Source organism: Pogona vitticeps, chromosome 1, assembly GCF_051106095.1.
Source record: "Pogona vitticeps strain Pit_001003342236 chromosome 1, PviZW2.1, whole genome shotgun sequence".
NCBI lineage: Eukaryota > Metazoa > Chordata > Lepidosauria > Squamata > Agamidae > Pogona > Pogona vitticeps.
The window spans coordinates 346,490,224-346,509,881 of record NC_135783.1 but is presented as its reverse complement, the minus strand read 5'-3'; the positions used below and the strand labels follow the sequence as shown (position 1 = coordinate 346,509,881).

At 46.8% G+C, this 19,658-nt stretch overlaps 1 protein-coding gene and 1 long non-coding RNA gene across 3 annotated transcripts in view; one reads left to right on the top strand and one right to left on the bottom strand.

Annotated features, from left to right (window-relative positions):
- LOC140703271 (uncharacterized) overlaps positions 1–4,165 on the bottom strand; it is a 30,153-nt gene extending 25,988 nt beyond the window's left edge. The window contains exon 1 of the long non-coding RNA XR_012082697.2: positions 4,049–4,165. This is a non-coding gene — a long non-coding RNA (uncharacterized LOC140703271). The remainder of the gene's footprint in view (positions 1–4,048) is intronic.
- An 825-nt stretch (positions 4,166–4,990) lies between these two features.
- Positions 4,991–19,658, top strand: part of SYNE2 (spectrin repeat containing nuclear envelope protein 2) — a 294,996-nt gene continuing 280,328 nt past the window's right edge. For both annotated transcript variants that reach the window (XM_078383714.1, XM_078383713.1), the window contains exon 1: positions 4,991–5,098. The gene's annotated coding sequence lies outside the window, so the exon portion shown is untranslated. The remainder of the gene's footprint in view (positions 5,099–19,658) is intronic.

The following is a 19,658-nucleotide window of genomic DNA, read 5'->3' as shown; positions in this document are numbered from 1 at the left end:
TCCCCTGCACAGTATTGGAGGATAGGGCAATGGTTCAGAGGTATAGCATTGTCCTCTGCATGAGTAATGCTCCAGATTCAATCTCTACTATTTCAGCATGGGAGTGGAGGGAGACAAAAGTGGAATACATGGAGGAAGAGGAGGAGGAGGAGATGCTGATAACACGAGGAACAAGAACAAACAATGGGGCAATTCTTAAATCACCATAGTTTGCACCTCTGTTGTTCAGAGTCCTCAAGGACAGAGTACCTTCATCTGGAACAAAGAGGGAGGGAGAAAGTGGCCATGTCACCCTGTTTTTAGGCTCATGCTGATGACTGCCAAAGGAATGCAGTGGAAACACCATAAAATATGTTGTGCATCCCTGATTTTTAATTGTTTGGATCAGAGCTGCTTTTCCTGACTGAGAAAAGCTTGCAATGCTGATCCATGTTTTGACAACTTCCATATTCTCTCTCTCTCTCTCTCTCTTTCTCTCTCTCTTTTTTTTTACACAGGGCAGCCTTTGAAGCCAGCTTAGCTCATGGTACTTCCAGGGCTAGTTCAAGATGATTGCTTTGTTCTATAAACTTTCTCTTTAGAGCCCGCCCAAGTGTCCAACGTCTCCCAGTACCAGCCTAGGTACTGAGTTAATCTCTTTCTTAAAAACACGATGACAGCGACAAGCAGGGCTTCATCTGTGGTGGCCTCTGAGTTTTGGACTGACATTCTTAAATTTGTTGTTTAGTCATTAAGTCGTATCCGACTCTTCGTGACCCCATGGACCAGAGCACGTCAGGCCCTCCTATCTTCCACTGCCTCCCAGAGTCGGGACAAATTCATGTTGGTAGCTTGATGACCATGTCCATCCATCTCATCCTCTGTCGTCCCCTTCTCCTCTTGCTTTCACACTTTCCCAACATCAGGGTCTTCTCTAGGGAGATTTCTCTTCTCATGAGATGGCCAAAGTACTGGAGCCTCAGCTTCAGGATCTGTCCTTCCAGTGAGCACTCAGGGTTGACTTCCTTTAGAATTGATAGGTTTGTTCTCCTTGCAGTCCAGGGGACTCTCAAGAGCCTCCTCCAGCACCACAATTCAAAACCATCAATTGTTCGGCAGTCAGCCTTCTTTATGGTCCAGCTCTCTTTTTAAATAGTGCATGCAAAATATTTCAAATCCATCTGTCTCAATCCACGACATCCTGGCTCACTTTAACAAAGTAGCTGATTGAAACTCCATAACACAACAGACCCCAGCCCAGCTCCTCATTTTAATTTAATTTAATTGGCTCCAGAATTCTCTACAGTATAAATGCATGCCTTTGTAGTTGCTGTGATATATGGGACAAGCCCTTGAAGATGAGGAATGTCCGGCAACCCTATTTTTTCTAAGGCAACATTTTAATTAATTGAATTTAATTGACTGCCCAGCGTGGGAATGTATTGCCTCCAGTCAAACAGAGAGACAATGGCAAAAGTAGAAATGTCACACCCCAGAAATCTTTGGGAAGCAGATGAGCGTTGAAAATACATTTCAGTCCTTCCTTACTGGAAGGTTTTCCCCATCCTGAGCATGAAACGTGACAATCCTTTGGAACCGAAGTATCACTTGTTTGGAGAATTCAACGAAATCTGGGTGTTTTATTACATCTGTGGTTGCAGTGTTTCACTACAATAACCACACTGCTCCATAAATTTAAAATGTGCTAATCAGCTAAAAACATACTTCCCATTCATTATGCCATAGATTAAAAAAATATTTTTTAATTGTGTATACCCAGTGCCATGTCCCTGCCAGAGAAAAACCTTAGCCAGGATGATGCACTACAGAACTCAGCAGGGCAGAAGAAAAGCCCAGCCCCACAAACTCTGGACCCATGGGGAGCTAGAAGCCCAAGCCCATGGATGACAAGGATACAGGAGCTGCTTCAGAGGAGGAGGAGGAACACCTGCCCATCACACAGGGATGGAGAAAGCTGAAAGCGCGAGCAGGGTTTGAAGCCCCAAGAGAAAGTGCTCAGTTGCGGGGACAGTCTCGTCAAGGGAAAGAGTCTTCTCAAAAGCAAATGATCTCCTCACAGGAGATCCAAGGGCCAGGTCTTGCAACTGCATTCTTCCCCTTGTATGTGTGTTTTTTAATATGTATAAGACAAATGTATTCAAGGCCACAAATACCTTTCTGTTATCTCCAGTTTCATTTTGGCAATAAGGACCTTTTCCCAGTAAATACAGTGAACTAAAAGTGACCAATGGCTTGAATGCAGGAATGTCAGATTTGACAGGTGGATCTGATAAAAATTTTGAGCAAGTGCTTTATTCTTGAGATTTAAAAATGTCCCATTTATTTATTTATTTAAAATCTTTTTTTTAAATCCTGCCTTTCTTCTGAAAAAGGACCCAAGGTGGCTTACATCATTAAAATACAGTGTTTAAAGCTACCCACAATGAGTATACACACACTAAAAAGGATTTAAGGGACAGGTTTTGCTGTAGTCATAAAACAGCATGAGGGAGAAGGCTTATTTGTACACAACTGTTCCAAAGCCCTTTAAAACATTGGATTCTAACTCAATGGAAGAAGCTTACAATTGAAGGCCTTTTCCAGTTTTCCCTCTAACTTCTCCTTTTCCTCTTTCAATCATCTCCTTTTGTATCAGCAGGATAACTGGAGAATCAGGATTTTAAATATCTCTTTCTTCAGGCTAAAGCAGCACCAAAAATGCATTCAAAGCAGTAAAGTACAATCATCTATTTAAAAACCCCACTTAGGCAGCCGATCATTAATGGAAAGCTTGCCTGAAGAGAAAGGTCTTTGCCTGCTTGCAGAAGGACAGCAAAGATGGGGCTAGCCTGGCCTCCTGTGGGAGGGAGTTCCAAAGGCTGGGAGCAGCCACAGAGAAGGCCCTCTCCTGCGTCCCCACCAAGCACACCTGTGAAGGTGGTGGGACTGAGAGAAAGGCCTCCCCTGATGCTCTTAACGCCCAAGAAGGTGCATAATGAGAGACGTGATCTTTGAGATAGCTTGGCCAAGCCATGTAGGGCTTTAAATTAGAACCAAGACCTGAAATTCACCGAAATGGATCGGCAAACAGTGGAGCTGCTGTAACCAGGGGACTTATGTGATCCCTATAACTACAGTGGGGTCTCTACTTAAGAACTTAATCCATATTGGAAGGTGGTTCTCAAGTTGAAATGTTCTTATGTTGAATCTGCATTTCCCATAGGAATGCATTGAAAACCATTTAATCTGTATCTGCTCTTTTCCGTCCATAGAAACTACAGTGGAACCTCTACTTAAGAACTTAATCCATTTTGGAATGGTGTTCTTAAGTTGAAACGTTCTTAAGTTGAAGCAAAATTTCGCATAGGAATGGACTGAAAACCAATTAATCCGTTCTGGCTGTTTTTTTGTTATGTAGAGGTATGTTCGTACATTGAAGCATTAGTTCCCATAGGAACTAATGGAAAGCTGGTTAATACGTACTCTACCATGAGGGGGAGAATTTTTTTTAACCTCAGATGACCTAAGGTTAAAAAAAGAGCAGGAAAGTTTTTTTTTCCTGTTCTTATCTTGGATTTCTGTTCTCAAGTAGAAGCAAAATTTAGCAAATGGAGCTGTTCTTAAGTTGGATTGTTCTTAAGTAGAGTCGTTCTTAAGTAGAGACCCCACTGTAGCTGCAGTTGACAATCTGGCTGCTGCATTTTGGACCCCTTGAAGTTTCCTGACACTTTCCACAGGCAGCCCCATGTAGAGTGTGCTAGACTCCGGCAGTGGTCCCCAACCTTGGGCCTCCAGATCTTCTTGGACTTCAATTCCCAGAAATCCTGGCCAGCAGAGGTGGTGGTGAAGGCTTCTGGGAGTTGTAGTCCAAGAACATCTGGAGGCCCAAGGTTGGGGACTACGGTGAGTAATCCAGCCTAGGGCATGTGTCCCACCCCGGGAACCGGTGCACTAGTTATAACTGTGCAAATGCACTTCTGCCAACCAGAAACCTGGGCTATCCAGGCTCAGAAACAAATCCAGGAGCACCCCCCCCCCAAGCGGCGCACCCATTTTCAGAAGTACTTACAACCCCATTCATTCTGCATCCCTGTTCCTTGAACTGCCTTTCGACTGACCAGGAGCACCTCTGTCTTCTCTGGATTAAATTTCACTTCAGCCCAGCCTTTCCTGTTTGCTGAAGATAACTGGGGAGAGAGAAAGATGAGGAAGTTTACACAGTCGTGATTCTGAAAGCTCTGGACTGTAGGTGTGATCCTGCCCTTGCAAACAGTAAGGCTGCCACCTAGTTTTGGAGCTGGCTTGTGCTTTTTCGCCACCTGCACGACTGCAAAACGCCTCCCGCCTTTTAGAAAGCAGGCTGGCGGGTGAGTCTATCGAAATGGCACGAAAGGTTAAAAACTGCAGGGTGTCCCCCCCCAATTTTAAAATTCAATGTACTTTTCCCACGCTTTGCAAACACCCATCGTACACAATTGGGGGTCTCGCTTCCTTCTGCCGCTCGGATGCGCAGTGCATGCGCCTTTTTTCCCTGCCGGGGTGTGTGTGTGTGCGCGCGCGTGTGTTTTGTGGGTCCTCCCCTTCCTCAGCCACCACGTGCTGTTTGTTTGTATGGCCCAGGTGGGAGGCGGGAGAAAAAAAGGAGTCCCCCGCTAGACCCCGGGGGAAAGGGGCTGGAAGCTCCTCGCTCCTTTCCTCTCGCTCCAGCTCTCCTCCACAGGCGCAGGCTGGGCCGGGCCGGGCCCTCGGCCAAGGCGAGGCAGGGCGAGGCGTGGGCGCTCCGATCCCCCGCGATCGCGCCGGGAAGCGGAGAGATCGGGTCGAGAGGGCGGGCGGGGGGGGGGGAGAAAGAGGCTCCGGGGCGGGGTCTGCCTGCGCTCCGCGGGCAAGAGGCGCGAGAAGGCGCGGAGCCCCAACGCCCGCCCGCGGGGGAGGGCGAGGCAGAGAGGGATCCACCCGGCGCCGCCAAGGACCGACTCTTCCCTCGAGCCCGCCCTTCTCCTGCCCTCCCCCTCGCCTATTCCTCCTCCCTTCCCCGTCCCCCCCCTCCACCTCCCGCAGCTGATCGGGACCGGCAGATTTCGGACAGGACCGCCTGCGCGCGCGCGCGCGCAAAAAAGTGAGTCTTTCCTCTTTTTTTCCTGCCTTTATGGTGAGGAGGGAAAAAAAAAAAGATCGAGAGATCGAGTTGCCTCCACCGCCTGCCTCGGTTTGGAAGGATCGAAGCCGGAGGCAGCGGCGGGGCTCGCTGGGGGGGGGCAGCAAAACTGGAAGAAGGCGGGAGGTTGCTCTCTTCCCCCCCCCCCCCGAAATAATTGTTGTTGCTGTGCGGGAATTGCAGCCGGGAATTCGGAGATCGCCTGAAGTTTGTAACGGAGACTGCCTCTCCCCCCCCCCCCCCCGCCGCCTTCCCATTAAGATTAAAACCAAACGCGCCCTGGTGCCAAGTTCTGGAGCCAAAGCGAAAGCAGGCGCGCAGGGTGTCCATCATAGGCGCGGAGCATCCTCCTCGTTTATTCGTGTTGACGGTCCCTTCTTGGCTGCGATCTGCCGGCGGCTTTTTCCCCCCGGGGGGAGAAAGCGAGAACAAAAAAGCAACCCCCCGGTTCCCCCCAAAAAAGCCAGCCTTTTCTCCCGTTTATGGGGATCGGAGGCTAGGATCAAAAAGGCGAACCTGGCTGGAGGAGAGCCATACATGCCTGGGCGGGAAAGGATCAGGCGGAAAGAAGGAGAAGGCGCGCGGGGGGGGGGGGAGAAAGAGTCATTCCTTTCAATGACACCGGTGGCCAAAAAGAGAAAGGGGGGGAGAAAGCAAAGTGCGGCTGGAGAGCGCTTCGGAGGGCGACGGGGGGGGGGGAAGAAGGAGGGCTGGAAAGTGTCCCTTGTTCCCCTTTCGCTTGGGCGGGGGTCCATGGAGGATCGGGCCCGCGGCGCGCAACTTGAGCGGGGCGCCCCCCCCCCCCGACGGGCCTTCCGCGCCCCCCCCCGTTCGCCTTCCTAAGCGCTTCCCCCGCGCCTCGCTGTCATTGGTCGGCGGCTCTACCTGGCGGTCTTTGTTGTCTGGAGCCGCCTTTGTTCTCCGCCGAGGTGTCAGCGGCACCTTCCCGGCCGGCGCTCCCCCCTCTCCCCGCCCTGTCCCGGACGGCCGCCCGAGGCGGGCACCGCTGGTTCTCCGGAGCCTTTCCAAAGGCACGATCGCCTAGCCGGGGTGTGTGTGTATTTGGTCCGGGGATCCGTTGCCTCCACCGCCCCCACAAAGTCTCCTGTGACATTTGGAGACTTGTTGTTGTTGTTGTTGTTGTTGTTGTTGTTGGTCGCTTGCATCAAGGGAGGAGGATTGGGGGGGCGGCCTGCGATGCTGCCTCCGAGGCGCGATGTAGAGCTTTTTTTGAAAAAGCGGGGCGGCTGGAAGGAGGGAGAGAGGCCGGAAAGGAAAACCTCATTTAAATACAGCTGTTAGCATCGCTCAGATGTGGGACAGAGAAGGATAGTGGCTACTCTGCGGCGAGGTGTGTGGGCGGTTTGGCAAAGTCAGGGTAGGATTAGGGGAATTCTAGCCACATGTTAATATGAAAAGGAGCCTGGGCTGTTTTGGGCCATTCAGATCTCAGAAACAGGCAGTAAAAACCCAGAATCATCCTGGCCTGATAGGAAGGCCGGGGTCTCTTGAGATGAGGCTGCAACCTTAATACAGACATTGAGTGCATGAAATTGCTTAACAGATTTTATGTTCCAGAATCCCTCCCCCCCAAGCACCACTCTTCTAAAACATTACGAAACTCAAAAAACCCACAGCTATGGACAGTTAACACTACAAGGGGGGGGTTGTTCAAACTGAAAACTTTTGAAGACTTCCTTAATGAGATCTAAGGTCCTGGTGGAGTTCCTGAGGGAAAGAATTCCAGAAATGTGAATTTCCTTGGAAATAACGTACAAGAGTGTACGTAAATATGGCCTGGTGTGCAGAATTATAGGTGAACAAAGTCATTAAAGTCTTGGGAAGGCCAGAGAAAGGCACCTCAGTCACAGCAGGGGTGTGTTTGCCCTCAGAAATTTCAAGACAGATAAGACACAGAGATGGTGAAGTATTTGATAGAGCTTGGAAACCTTATATTGACCTATGGAATTCCCTGCATGCTGGCTAGGGATTGATTTGGAAAGAGTTTGAAAAAAATCAACATTTCCAAATGCTGGTGTTTATTTACTTTTATACTGATCATTCTTTGACCAGCGGCGGACAACCTGTAGAATCTCTCAGCCTAATTTTAAAAGCTCTCTGCAGACTGGCTCTCTGCAAAGAGAGCCAGTGTGGAGTTGTGATTATGGATTATGTGATTATGGTGTTGTACTGGGGCTCTGAAGACGTGGGTTTGAATTGTGGCCTGGCCTTGAAGCTCATTGGGGGACCTTGGTCTGAGCCAATGGCTCCCAACCTTGACTACAACTCCCAGAAATCCTGTCAGCTAGTGTTGAAGGCTTCTGGGAGTTGTAGTCCAAGAACTTCTGGGGACTCAAGGTCGGGAACCTCTGATCTAGGCACACATTGGCTGACTTACCTCTCAGGGCCATTGTGAGGATAAAGAACCAATGAGGAAAGAGCACTGAGCTTATTTGAGAAAAGGAAGGGTATCAATGTGCCGTGTAAATAAAGTCCAGCCTCTGAACTTCACCAACTAGGATGTAGAAACAAACCTCTGTCCAGGGTCTACCTCAAACCACATCTCCCTTGCTAGGAAAGCCAGCAGTGTGTGTGTGGTGTTTCCCCTTCTCTTATCCCAAGTTAGTGACCTTCTTTCTGATGTGTGGGAAAGATTGCAAGTATTTATTTATTTACTGACCCAGGCACCAGCTGCAGGAATAGTGGTATGCCGAGTGTTTGATGGGGGTGTTCTCTGGCTGCTTCCTGAAGGATGCTCCTGACCCCTATTCTAAAAGCTGTTGGCACTTGACATTCCATTACAACTTTCTGCCTCGGGGTCAGATTGCATTATCAAGGGAAACATGCCTTTCCTTCTGTTATGTTTCCTCTCCAGATGTGCCAGACACAGAACTGTGTCTGAGCAGTCGGACTTGGAAATGAAGCCCATGTTTACTTCCTGGTGACCAATCACGAATCAAAACGAAGCTAGTATGTCAAACGAGGGATGCTTGGGACAGAACAAATGTCTTTTGCATTTTGCAGGGCTCCGCTTCTAAAGATATGCTAGCTGCATCATTTTGTCTGTGCCTCTGGCATATTTATTTCTGTCTGGATTAAATCTACACCATCATAGGTGTGCTTTTGTGTGCTCCGAAGGATTTAGTTGGGTGAAAAGTTAGAAAGATGCCATTAGAGAAAGGACTGAAAGAAGGAGAGAGTGAGAAAGAAGCTAGTAACCTGGAGGCTTATTTTTTAAAGCCACCTCCTTTTGCCTAGTGAACAAATTCAATTTAATCTCAAATTTTGGAGACTGCTGTATAACACCACTGCTGCAGAGTTATGCAAAAGGTGTTAACTATTAGCAGTGAAGTGCCATAACTTAAGAAATCTCCATAGGCATTATGTGCTCCACACCAAGTTGAACACCTCAGCATGCAACAGATAATGCATCCAGAGATTTCTTACGTTACTGCAATTCACTGCTAAAAGTTAACAGCTTTTACCTGGCAGTGGAACAGGATTTCAGCTAGGGTCCTCCATGCCAGCAGGGACTTTGTGCTTCAACTAGAAGTCAATGAATGGGCAATTGAATCATCAACATAATCATCCTCTTAAAACTGAAAGGGACCCTATGGATCATTGTCAAGGAGGCACAGTGGGGAATTGAACTCCCAAACTACATCTCTGAGCTATCCAGCGCTTCCGTTTTGTTGAATGATTGCAAGCTGATTGTCTACAGAACTGGAGAGAGGATTCTGCATATCTGAAGCTCTAGCTTTGTTGTCCTCTTAGACAGTAAAACTCATGCTGCTATTAAGCTGATGAGCCTTTAATTTATATAATGAAAAATGGATCTCTGTCATAAATGTGTAGGCTTCTTTAAAAAAAGGCCCGCGGTAATGATGAATTCTTTTAGTAGCATTCAATGAGCTATTTTGCATGCCTGAACTTGAGCCTGACTGGAGAGGTGAATAATAATAATCACCATGTTCCTGTCGACCCTTTCCAGGGTTTTCCAAGTAGAGTAAACTCAAAAGTGGTTTACCATTCCCTTCTTTTTTTGGGGGGGGGGCGTTCTTGGACTGTGCAATATTTCCCAAGGCCACACAGGCTGGCTGCACTCACAGGAGACACAGTGGGGAATCGAACACCAAACTTGTACCTAAACTACTGAACTATCCAGCTGGCCACTGGAAAAAGTGAAAGGCGGGGTTAAAAAAACAGCTGAATAACTTTCGGATATGAGGGACGGAAATGAGCTTCGTTTCAGATGATCTCTAACATTCACAGGCACAAGCCGTAACTTATCTAAGTTTTTACTCCAACTATAAATTATTGGCACTCTTGGTTTTCTCTGACCTCCAAGGAGGGTGCCCACATTTTTCTTGTCCCTGCTTCTCTGCTTAGAGGAGGTTTTGCCCGACACAGAGAGAAAGTGATCAGAAAAAGCTCTATCTATTAAAAGGAACTTTGCAAGAGTCTAAAGTTGAAGGTAGACGTATAGATTCTTCAGCTAAGCACTGTAACTGTGCCTTTAGCACAGCGTGGGCAGCTTCGTTTTGGAGGCTACACATTGCCCCCCCTCCACATGAGCTGGGTACACAATTTACTGAAGGGTGGAAGGCTGAGTGAACCTTGAGGCAACTACCAGAGCCTATCAGGATCAAACTCAAGTCGTGAACAGAGTCCCGAAAGGCTTCAGTTGCTGGTTTCTCAACACCAAACTCTGAAAACAGAGGGACAGAGCAGGCTGGGTTTGGGGTTAGATTCTGTTGTTGTGAAAAGTTTGCTAGCCGATTTCTTAGATAATGTTTGGGAGGCCAGACTGTTGAGTTGGTAGCACTAGTAATAACGTGGGAAAGAAAGAAAGATAGAAACTCTTATAATTGTAGCAATTAGGTGCCATCACGCTGCCTGCAGGTTATAGCGACCCTGTGAAGGAGCAATCTCCAAAATGTCCAGTCCTCCACAGCCTTGTTCAGCTCTTGCAAACCCAAGTCTGTGGTTTCCTTTAGGGAATCAATCCATCTCATATTGGGTCTTCTTCTTTTCCTGCTGCCTTCCATCTTTCTCCGAATTATTGTATTTTCCAGGGAGTCTTGCCTTCTCATGATGTGCCTAAAGTAGTTGTTGCCTCCAGAGACAGTGAAGTCTTGATTTGCTCTAGGGCCCACTTGTTCGTCTTTCGTGCATTGGAATGGTCAGAATGTTGTATTGGGATGTGGGGGGATCCTGGTGTTACATACAGCTCTGATGTTACCTGTCTGTCATGGGTTTGGAGGGAAAGTTCCATCCTATGGGGAGTGGAAGGCGGGACATCAGGAGGAGGGGCTGTACTGTATAAATATGTGATGCCTGTGTGGAGAGTTTAAGAGAGATACTGTGAGACACTGGGATGTGACGAAGCAGCAGCTGGGAAGAAGAAGCTGTTGTGGGAGTCTGTGTGTCAGACAGGGTACTTCTGTGTGTCAGAGTACCAACCTGATAGGTTCAGGTGTCTGTTGGTGAGCCAGAACTGATAGGTTCAGGGTCTGTGCTTCAAGTTAAGGGTTCTGGGTGAACCAAACTGTATGCTTGTATGAGTGAGAATAAGCCACGTTACTTTATCCTATTCACCTGATTGTTTATTTTTCCCTGTGTGTATTTAAAATAAACCTTATTCTTTTTATTGTTTAAAAATCCATCCCTGGTCTGTGTGACTTCTTATAGGGAATGGTTGGTGGCAGCTTAGTGTAACTGTGTGACATATCCCAGTAGGTCTGGGTTTGTCACATTGATTGGTGTCCAGCGTGTGGGATACGACTGGTCCAGTTGTCCAGTGGTCCAGCAAAGCCTTGGCAGGTGTGCCCAGAGCAAGGGGGGTCCAGTCAGGGACAGTCTGAGGCGCGTAGGTAATCTTCTAGGTGTACCTCACGGGGAGGTGCACTAGTAGAAGAACGTGCCAACTGGGGAGACTTAGATTAAGGTGCTCTGAGGCAGCCTGATTTTGGCGGGAAAACGCTGAGGCAAAACTGCGTAGCAACAGTGAGCTAGCTTGCCAGCTGAGAGGCCCAGCAGAGGGGGGTAGGCTCTGACTCGATACTGTTGCAAATTTAGTGCTGAAGAACAGCAGCAATCTCTAGGAGAGCTGGTTCTGAGGCAAGAAGGAAAAAAGTGGTCGTTTTATTTTGAGGCTTGACTTTTTAAAGCAGCCTGTTCTGAGGGGGGATTATGCCCTTGACTCGAAGCCAGACAGCAGACATGAGTGAAGTGAAAGACCCCCAGATTGACCAAGGTTCTGAGGATGAATTTGGCTCAGTGCAAGGTGACAGCACAGGAGAGCAGAACCCAGAACTCAGAAAGATACTCCTAGCCCAACAGCATGAACTGAGGGTGAGGGAAATGGAGGAAAGGGAAAGGGAAAGGCAAAGACAATTTGAATTGGAATTGCAGAGAGAGAAGATGGCGTTTGAATTAAGAAGACTGGAACTGATGAATCAGAACAATAATAATAATAGGGATTCTGAGGGAGGCCAACTGTCTAAAGCTGACCTGAAGAAATTCCCTGTGTACCACAAGGGAGATTGTCCTGAGGTGTTCTTTTCCTTAGTGGAAAGAGCGTTTGTGGACTTCTCAGTGAGGGAAACTGAGAAGATGACCATCATGCGATCTTTAATCAGTGGTAGCCTGGCTGAGGTTTATGCCGAGATGCCTGAGGAACTGATGAAAGATTTTGCAGAGTTTAAAAAACTGGTGTTTGCAAGACATGGGATAAATGCAGAGCAGCTGAGACAAAGATTCAGGTCCCTCACAAAAAAACCAGAACAGACTTTTACCCAAGTGGGGGCCCAATTGGTGAGGCTGCTTGAGAAATGGCTATCGCAGGAGGGAACAGAGACCTATGAACAGCTTAAAGACTTGATAGCCCTGGAACAGTTCTATTCAGTTCTGCATGGGGAATTGAAATTCCAGGTGAGGGAAAGGAAACCGAAATCTGTGGCAGCAGCCGCAGAGATCGCGGATTTTATTTCCCAAATAAGAAAGCCCTTGGGTGAGGGGAAATCTGTAGGTAAACCCAAAGAAACCTACAGCAAGTACTCTCAGGGACCAGGGAAAAGCCAGCAAGGGGGAGGGGCCCATGGTGAAGGGAAGCCCTCAGACATGAAACCAAGACCTCAGATTTTGGAGGGAAAACCAAAACAAGATGAGAGAGAATCAAAATACACCAGAAAATGTTATTTCTGTCAGGGAAAGGGTCATCTAATCTCAGAGTGTGAGAAATTAAAGCAGCTAAAAGGAATGGTGCCTCAGAATTCTAGTGGGACCAAGCCAAAAGCTGTGTTCTGTGTCCAGAAGGAGCAAAGCTCATTGTCACTGAGGGAGCCTGTTGCCATGACTACTCAGTCTGGAACAGCTACCTCTGCTGATCAGGCTGAGGAAAATGGTCCTCTTATAGAGGTGAAGCGCTGCTTGCTGGTAAAAACAGATTCTCAGTTGTTTGAGACAGCCGGGGTGGACGTAGGAATACTTGACCGTCAGTATAGGGGGCTGCGGGACACTTGTTCCCAGGTAACCCTGTGCCATCCAGATATTATTCCTCGGGAGTTTATAATCCCAAATGAGAGCATGAAGGTGGCAGGTATTGAGGGGCAGGTAATCTCTCTGCCAGTAGCAGAGGTACCTGTCAACTTTCAAGGCTGGAGGGGAGATTGGCGGATAGCGATTTCATCGACTCTGCCAGCAGCCGTGCTCGTGGGAAATGACCTGGCTGAACATGTGAAACGGGTGCTAGTGATTACACGCTCACAAGCCACCACAGGGACAGTTCAGGGGGGTAATGATGAGCCAGAGACGGAAGCAGAGGGGAGTTCAGAAGCTGTGGTGGAAACCTTAACCACAGACAGCAGATTTGGACAGGAGCAAAAGGCAGACGCCACTCTCCAAAAGTGTTTTGAACAGGTGACTGACGCCCAGCTAACACCTGAAACCCCAGTGAGATTTCTGGAGAAAAAGGGGATTTTATATAGAGAGACCTTGAGGAACATCTCAAAAGGGGGAGATGGGATCAGAAGTCAGCTGGTGGTGCCTGAAAAGTATCGCCCCATGATCTTACAAAGGGGGCACTCTGACATGTTTGCTGCACACTTAGGGGTGAAAGGGCCCCTTGATTTGATCAAGCAAGGTTGGGAGCAGATCACCCAGGATGACCCACAAGACGTTGTGACATACATAGACACCTTGATGAATGACCTAAGGAGAAATCTAGAGCTGGCAGCAGAAAACCTGCAAGCTCAGAAGGTCAGACAGAAAACATGGTATGACCACAAAGCTAGAGAGAGGCACTTTGACCCAGGGGAGGAGGTGCTTTGGCTTAGGCCCTGCAGAGAGAATAAGCTGCAGCTCAAATGGGCAGGACCATATAGGGTCATTTCCAAGATGTCAGACCTGAACTACCTAATAGAGCAAGAGGAGAACCAAGCAAGGAGGGTGGTTCACGTGAATGCCCTAAAACCCTACTACAGAGGGGAACAGAGGGTTTTATTCGCGATAAAAGCAGCTGAGAGTGAGGAAGCTGAATTACCCTTCTGGGAGGGTAGAGGGGAAGTAAAATACAACCCAGAGGAGGTAAAGATCAGTCCTGCACTCACCCAAGACCAGCAGCAAGAATTAAAAATGCTGCTTAGTAAATATCAACAGGTGTTTTCCAACAAGCCGGGGATAGTGAAGGGAGTGATGCATCGGATCCACACAGGGGATGCACCCCCGCAGGCAGTATCCCCATACCGAGTAACGGGACCCTATAGGGACAAGGTGCGGAAGGAGCTGGACGAGATGCTGAGGGAGAACATAATCGTCCCCTCTTCTAGTCCTTGGTCCTCTCCGATAGTCCTTGTGGACAAGCCTGATGGGAGCATTAGGTTTTGTGTTGATTACAGGAAATTAAACCGTGTAACCACTCCTGATGCCTACCCAATGCCCAGGCTAGACAACCTGATTGAAACCATAGGGGGTTGTCGGTTCATCTCATCATTGGACCTGGTAAAGGGATATTGGCAATTAAGAATTGATCCCAGGGATCAAGAAAAGACTGCCTTTTGCAGCCCTTTTGGTCTCTATGAGTTTCGAGTCCTGAGCTTTGGTCTCAGAAATGCACCAGCCACATTCCAAAGGCTGATGGACCAGACCTTGGCAGGGCTCAGTGACTTTACAGTGGCCTACATTGACGACATAGGGATCTTCAGTAATACCTGGGAAGATCACCTGATACACCTGGAGTTAGTGCTGCAGAGGTTAAGTGCAGCAGGGCTAACAGTAAAGGCCAGCAAGTGTCAGCTGGGTAGCCCAGAAATAAAATACTTAGGTCACATGGTAGGGGGAGGAATGATAAAACCCCTGGAGGCCAAAATAGAAGCTGTTCGTGATTGGCCTAGACCCAACACCAAGAAAAAAGTCAAATCATTTCTTGGGTTGGTGGGCTACTACAGAAAGTTCATCCCGAGGTTTAGCGAGATTGCGGCTCCGCTGACCGATCTGACGAGGAAGAAGGCTGATGACCGCATCCCGTGGACCAGCGACTGTGAGGCGGCGTTCCAGAGGTTGAAGGAGGCGTTAATCAACTATCCAGTCCTGCGTGCTCCAGACTTCGACCGGGAGTTCATCATCTACACCGATGCGTCTAACAGCGGGGTAGGAGCAGTTCTGTGCCAGGAGGATGAGAATGGTGACCAGCATCCAGTGTCCTACCTGAGTAGGAAACTTCAAAAAGGTGAGAGACATTTGGCAACCGTGGAGAAGGAGTGTTTGGCCATAGTCTATGCGATCCAGAAGGCCAAGCCTTACATCTGGGGAAGACATTTTATTCTGTGTACTGACCATTCACCATTGCAATGGTTAAAGACGATGAAAACCCACAATAGCAAACTTATGAGGTGGGCTTTAAACCTACAGGACTATGACTTTGAAGTGAAGGTGGTCAGAGGGTCAGTGAACTGTGTTGCTGACGCCTTATCAAGAAGACCTGAAAAATGAAGACGGCGAAAGAACATGGACTATGTGTATATAATGAGAACAAAAAGTTAAAATGTACCTGGTTTTTGAATTTGGTTTGTATGAATAAAGGTAAATGGATGTAATGTATATGGTAAATGTTTAAATGCCTATTTGCTATGGGTTAACTTAGAGTGTAAGGATGAGTAAGTATTATATGGTATGTATAACTGTTTTTGTGTATTTTATTCAGGTTGTTTTTTGGTGAAAAGCACCTTAGCTTTCCCCCTACAAAACAACTTTTAAAGAGGGGAGGTGTTACATACAGCTCTGATGTTACCTGTCTGTCATGGGTTTGGAGGGAAAGTTCCATCCTATGGGGAGTGGAAGGCGGGACATCAGGAGGAGGGGCTGTACTGTATAAATATGTGATGCCTGTGTGGAGAGTTTAAGAGAGATACTGTGAGACACTGGGATGTGACGAAGCAGCAGCTGGGAAGAAGAAGCTGTTGTGGGAGTCTGTGTGTCAGACAGGGTACTTCTGTGTGTCAGAGTACCAACCTGATAGGTTCAGGTGTCTGTTGGTGAGCCAGAACTGATAGGTTCAGGGTCTGTGCTTCAAGTTAAGGGTTCTGGGTGAACCAAACTGTATGCTTGTATGAGTGAGAATAAGCCACGTTACTTTATCCTATTCACCTGATTGTTTATTTTTCCCTGTGTGTATTTAAAATAAACCTTATTCTTTTTATTGTTTAAAAATCCATCCCTGGTCTGTGTGACTTCTTATAGGGAATGGTTGGTGGCAGCTTAGTGTAACTGTGTGACATATCCCAGTAGGTCTGGGTTTGTCACACCTGGTTCATTTCCTCACTGGGATTGTGGCAACTCATGGGGTGATCTTGGAGCACAGTCTGTCTTGGTCTGATCTATCTCACAGGACTGTTGTGAAGATGATGCGGGTAGGAGGACCGCCATGTACTTTGGACAGACTCCCCGACGAGTGGAGCCCCTCACTGCCAAGACAGATTTCTATAAAGAGAGAGAAAACACTTGAACCTCTGCATGTAATGGTCCAGCTCAGAGGTCGTACGGGGCCCTGCTGCCAGTCTTGCTACCTGTCTGAGTGGCTATTTCTCAAAACATCTACCCGTCCCACCCACCCCTCGTAGACTGGGATGCTGCGGGTGGCGATCCTGAGGAAGGGTCGAAAATGTGCCGCTCGAAACTGGGCCTTCTCTGTGGTCGCTGCATCACTTTGAAACTTGCTCCCACCTTAGCCCCCTTCCTCCTTGGTTTTAGGAGACGAGATCACCTTGGCTCTTTTCACAAGCTTTTGATGGCTTTACCCCAGAGTATGAGTGAATGAGTGAGCTTATGCTTTTGTTGTTCTTACGAACTTGCCCTGTTTTGGCCGCCTGATATTATTAAATTCAGTACAGTATTTATAACTGTTTTGTAGTCACTGTTCTTTATTAGTTGTTTCATTTTTGGGTATGATGCTCCTTGCTTGTTGTTGATGTGACTAGTTTAATTGAGGTTGTGCATTTTGCGCATTTGTGATTTGTTTGCCACCCAGAGTAGTGTCTTTGCCTCTAGTTGGGTGGGTGGGCGGGCTGTCTGTCTGTCTCTCTGTCTGTCTGTCTGGACAGACGGACGGACGGACAGAGAGATAGATAGATAGATAGATAGATAGATAGATAGATAGATAGATAGATAGATAGATAGATAGATAGATAGATAGATAGATAGATAGATAGATAGATAGATAGATAGATAGATAGATACTAAAAGAGAGAAGTATAGCAGGCTCTGTTCTTGTACGCTTCACTGCCTGCGGTGTTGGGAAGATTGAAAGCTTCTGCTTTTGGTTTTGAACAAAACCACACTTTTTCATTTCTTCCAGATTTCTGGCTCAATTTCCAGGGCTCCTCCTTTTCTTTGACCCTTTCCTCTGACTCGGCTGTGGCCGTTGGCCACATATATTGCAGATTTTTCTTTGACCTAAATGTTCCACATTCTTTTGCCATCCTCTCCCACGGTTCCCCCCCCCCCTTGCTACTTTCCTCCTCTCCCCATCATCGGCTTCATACTGAGGTCAAGGACATGCTGCAATGAACTGGATGGTATCTGTGTTAACATGCCCTCGTGAATTTTATTTAGAAATTAACCCGCCTGAACACCCTCTTGCTTCTCTTGCTATCTTTCCTGCCCTTGTTGAAGAGCCTCATGGCACAGTGGTTAAACTGCTGTACTGCAGCCAAAACTGTGCTCATGACCTGGGGTTCAATCCCAGGTAGCCGGCTCAAGGTTCACTCAGCCCTCTATCCTTCCAAGTTCAGTAAAATGAGTACCTAGCTCGCGGGGGGGGGGACGGGGACATGTAGCCTGCATAATTAACTTGTAAACCTCCCAGAGAGTGCTTGAAGCACTATGGGGCGGTGTATAAGCAGCACACTTTGCTTTGCTTGTTCCCAAGCAGCTAGGTGAGATGATGATGATGATAAGTCAGTATCTTTTGGATTCAAATGAACAGACACCTTGAGCATAATATTTGTTGTTGTTTAGTCGTTAAGTCGTGTCCAACTCTTTGTGACCCCATGAATGAGAGCACGCCAGACCCTCCTGTCTTCCACTGCCTCCCGGAGTTTGGTCAAATTCCTGTTGGTCACTTCGATGACACTGTCAAACCATCTCGTCTTCTGTTGTCCCCTTCTCCTCTTGCCTTCACGCTTTCCCAACATTAGGGTCTTTTCCATGGATTCTCTTCTCATGAGATGGCCAAAGTATTGGAGCCTCAGCTTCAGGATCTGTCGTTCCAGTGAGCACTCAGGGTCGATTTCCTTCAAATGAGCATAATATACCAGATAGGAAATGCCTGGATAATTGACATTACAATTCCAGAGGATGCCAGAGCTGAAGATAAAGAAGTGGAAAAATTAGCAAAATACAGAGATCTGGCAATAGAAATAACTTGATTGTGGATGAAGGACATTTCAGTGTTCCCCATAGTTATCAGAGCTTTGGGAACAATGCTGTGGAATTTTTAAAAATATTATAGTCAGCTGCAGATCTCTGAAATAATACTATCAGAGCTGCAAAAACTGATAATGCAGCACACATACCAATATTTAACTGATACTTATGTTTTTTTAAACTTGTATCTGTTATATATAATACCAGGTGATGACCGTGCCTTGTATTTTCAACAACAAACAACAACAACCACTTGCCATCCTCCAAAAACTTATGGGAATATCAGGTAGAGAAGGTGTCAGAAAATGAGGAAGTCCAGATCTTGTGGGATTTCTGGATCCAAACTGATAGACACCTTGAATATAATGCACATCTTGTATTTTACACCTTCCTCTGTTAAATAATATTTTTGATTCAGCATCAGCTGTGATCACTGAGAAAACCTATACAGTGGGGTCTCTACTTAAGAACGTCCCTACTTAAGAACAATCCAACTTAAGAACAGCTCCATTTGCTAAATTTTGCTTCTACTTGAGAACAGAAATCCAAGATAAGAACAGGAAAAAAAACCTTTCCTGCTCCTTTTTTAACCTTAGGTCATCTTAGGTTAAAAAAAATTCTCCCCCTAGTGGTAGAGTACGTATTAACCAGCTTTGCATTAGTTCCTATGGGAACTAATGCTTCAATGTACGAACACACGTCTACATAAAAAAAAAACAGCCAGAACGGATTAATTGGTTTTCAGTCCATTCCTATGGGAAATTTTGCTTCAACTTAAGAACGTTTCAACTTAAGAACACCATTCCAAAACGGATTAAGTTCTTAAGTAGAGGTTCCACTGTAGTTTCTATGGACGGAAAAGAGCAGATACGGATTAAATGGTTTTCAATGCATTCCTATGGGAAATGCAGATTCAGCGTAAGAACTTGAGAACCACCTTCCAATACGGATTAAGTTCTTAAGTAGAGACCCCACTGTATCCAACTTGGCTTTTGTTGTTGTTTAGTCGTTAAGTCATGTCCGAGTCTTCGTGACTCCATGGACCAGAGCACGCCAGGCCCTCCTGTCTTCCACTGCCTCCCGGAATTTGGTCAAATTCATGTTGGTAGCTTCGGTGACACTGTCCAACCATCTCTTCCTCTGTCATCCCCTTCTCCTCTTGCCTTCACATTTTCCCAACATCAGGGTCTTTTCCAGGGAAACCTGGTTTTACACATTGGTTTATAGATTTGAGATGACCTGCTTCTTCCTTCCCGGCTGCTTTCTACTCTAGAGCACACTAGGTATAGTAGTAATAGAATGAAGAAATGTCTGGATCATTGACGTTACAATTCTAGGGGATGCCAGAGTTGAAAACAAAGAATTGAAAAAAACTAACAAAGTACAGAGACCTGGCAGTCAAAAACATTTTGAAACACACTTCTGTGGTCCCCATAGTCATCGGGGCTTTGGGAACAATATCAAGAAATTTCTACTACTCAGTTATATATAGTCACTGCAACCAGAATTCTTTATGCCAAGAATTGGAAGAAATCAATGATACTAAAACAAGAGAAACTTATTGAGAAGATACGGGAAGCGGCAGAAATGAATATTTTAT